The following is a 3,185-nucleotide window of genomic DNA, read 5'->3' on the forward strand; positions in this document are numbered from 1 at the left end:
GTCTCTGTCTCTATGAATAAATGAATAAAATCTAAAAAAAAAAACAAAACAAAAACAAATGTGTACCCTCTATGTTGTTAGATTAGATCCTAAAAATATCAACTTGAATTTTTTGCTAATTCTTAAGGGTGTATATGTATTACATTAGCTTTTTCTATGTGTTCTTATTTTGCTCTCCTACTAATAAACAAGACCACACATATCTTATGAACATTGACTATATCATTTGACCTTCGAAGAATAACTTTCACTGAATATATATGGAAATTTACATGAAATAATTACATGAAATGACACTAACTCTTATATTTATTGTAATGAATGTTGTGAAAGATACAATTTTCTAGTCTCCCTTACGTTGATACACAGAGAAAATGCTCTTGGTTTTCATTATCAGAAAGTGCTGTCTCTCCTGGGCAACTGATTTATTTTTAACTCATCCACTCTGTGAATCCCATAACCAGTAATGTTTCTCTCCCTTTTCTGCTACTAGAACGTCTAGAGAAATACTTAGGGCCCAATGTTAATAAGTGCATAGTAATTTAGGACTTAGATTTTTTTAAACATTTATTTATTTTTGAGAGAAAGAAAGAGTGAATGAGTGCATTTGTGCATGCAGTGGTGGGGAGGGGCAATGGGAGATGGAGAGGAAAGAGAGAATCTCAAGCAGACTTCCTGCTGAGTGTGGAGCCAGACATGGGGCTTGATCCCAAGACCATGAGATCACAACCTGAGCCAAAATCAAGAGATGGCCACTTAACTGACTAAGCTACCCAGGCACGTCATGACACAGATTTTTTAATGCATGAAACTTTTACTTGGCTTTATTTTATTTTCCTACCCTTATTTCCCCTTTACTCAGATTCTCTCATCTAGTTAGTTTTTCCCCATTTGTGTATTTTTGTAAACTGTCTCAAACCCTTTTATAAAGACAGAGCTAAACCAAATTAAATAATAATATAATTATCTTACTGGGCATTTATGGTTCTTTTAGGGGGAAAATAATCCCCTACTTCAAAGTGAGTATAGACTTTACCAGCAGCCAGCCAACCGCAAAGCACATGAGGTTATCTAGAATGCCAAGGACCCAACATTTTCCCAATTAGTTTTTGCCAGAATTTTGATATTTTACATCCAAAAAGAATGATCATAAAATGACTTGGAAAAACATGTAAAAGAACAACCATCTTCTTTACAAAAAAAAAAGCATCCAAGGGGGAGGGGCCCTGCGAGGAGCCAGGCTAAGGTGGGGGTGGGGGCGGGGAGAGCCTCCAGGACAGGAAAGCCCAGCCCTGGAAAAGCGGGAGCTTTACCAATCTTCCTGGACGGAAAGGCAGTCGCAGGGAACTCGGGCAGGATCCCAGGAGGGGCGGTGGAGCCACCAGGTCCCCGGGGTCACTAACAGAGGAGTTGTGCCCCAGGGGAGAGCGCCCCACACACCGCGGGCCGAGCTCCCTAAAGAGCTGGAGCAGCTCAGGCGGTGGCTCCACGGAGGGGGCTGCACGGCCCCGAAGCACGGTTCCAGCGGTGCAGGCCATGGAGTCCAAGATCCTGCACTCCCGCAGGACAGGCAGAGGCCGGGAGGACACAGGGCAGCGAGGACGTTCCTGCCGCAGGGCGCCCCAAGCTGTGCAGGTCAGCGCCCCCGCCCCCGGGGCATCCAGGCCCCTGCGGACTGGGAGCTGCATAGTTACTGCCGGAGCTGACTCCAGGGCTGGAGACCTGCACCCGCCAGTGGTGGTGTTCCTCCTGGTGTCACCCTGTGCCTGGGACTGAGCGGGCCGCCAAGAAACAGGGGCCTCACAGGATAAACAGCTCTCACTGAGCCGTGCACCTGGCAGGGGGCTGGGCAGCTCCCCCAGGTGCACACACCTGAGAATCAGCACAGCAGGCCCCTCCCCCAGAAGACCAGCTAGAAGGACAGGGGAAAAACAAGTTATTGACCAAGCAGCACTGGAAAGCACCGGGGGAGTCGAGGGACTTACAGTATATAGAATCAGAGGATACTCCCATTTGTTTTTTGTTTTCTGTTTACTCCCCCCACACACACCTTTTTTTCCCCCTCTTTTTTCTCTCTTTTTCCAGTACAACTTGTTTTTGGCCACTCTGCACTGAGCAAAATGACTAGAAAAACTCACCACAAAAGAAAGAATCAGAAACAGTCCTCTCTCCCACAGAGTTACAGAATTTGGATTACAATTCATTGTCAGAAAGCCAATTCAGAAGCACAATTATAAAGCTACTGGTGTCTCTGGAAAAAAGCATAAAGGATTCAAGAGACTTCATGACTGCAGAATTTAGATCTAATCAGGCTGTAATTAAAAATCAATTAAATGAGATGCAATCCAAACTGGAAGTCCTAACGACGAGGGTTAATGAGGTAGAAGAATGAGTGAGTGACATAGAAGACAAGTTGATGGCAAGGAAGGAAGCTGAGGAAAAAAGAAAAACAAAAGATCATGAGGAAAGGTTAAGGGAAATAAATGACAGCCTCAGAAGGAAAAATATACATTTAATTGGAGTTCCCAAGGGCCCCGAGAGGGACAGAGGACCAGAAAGGGTATTTGAACAAATCCTAGCTGAGAACTTCCCTAACCTGGGAAGGGAAACAGGCATTCAGAACCAGGAGATAGAGAGATGCCCCTGGTAAAATCAATAAAAACCATTCAACACCTCTACATCTAATAGTGAAGCTTGCAAATTCCAAAGATAAAAAGAATATCCTTAAAGCAGCAAGAGACAAGAGATCCCCAGCTTATATGGGGAGAAATATTAGGTTAACAGCGGACCTCTCCACAGAGACCTGGCAGGCCAGAAAAGGCTGGCAAGATATATTCAGGGTCCTAAATGAGAAGAACCTGCAGCCAAGAATACTCTATCCAGCAAGGCTCTCATTCAGAATAGAAAGAGAGATAAAGAACTTCCAAGATAGGCAGAAACTGAAAGAATATTTGACCACCAAACCAGCTCTGCAAGAAATATTAAGGGGGACTCTGTAAAAGAAAGAGGAAGTCCAAGGAAACAATCCAAAAAACAGGGACTGAATAGGTATCATGATGACACTAAATTCACATCTTTTAGTAGTAACTCTGAACGTGAATGGGCTTGATGATCCCATCAAAAGGTGCAGGGTTTCACACTGGATAAAAAAACAAGACCCATCTATATGCTGTCTACAAGAGACT

This window comes from Canis lupus, chromosome 33 (assembly GCF_048164855.1).
Source record: "Canis lupus baileyi chromosome 33, mCanLup2.hap1, whole genome shotgun sequence".
In the NCBI taxonomy this organism is placed as follows: Eukaryota; Metazoa; Chordata; class Mammalia; order Carnivora; family Canidae; genus Canis; species Canis lupus.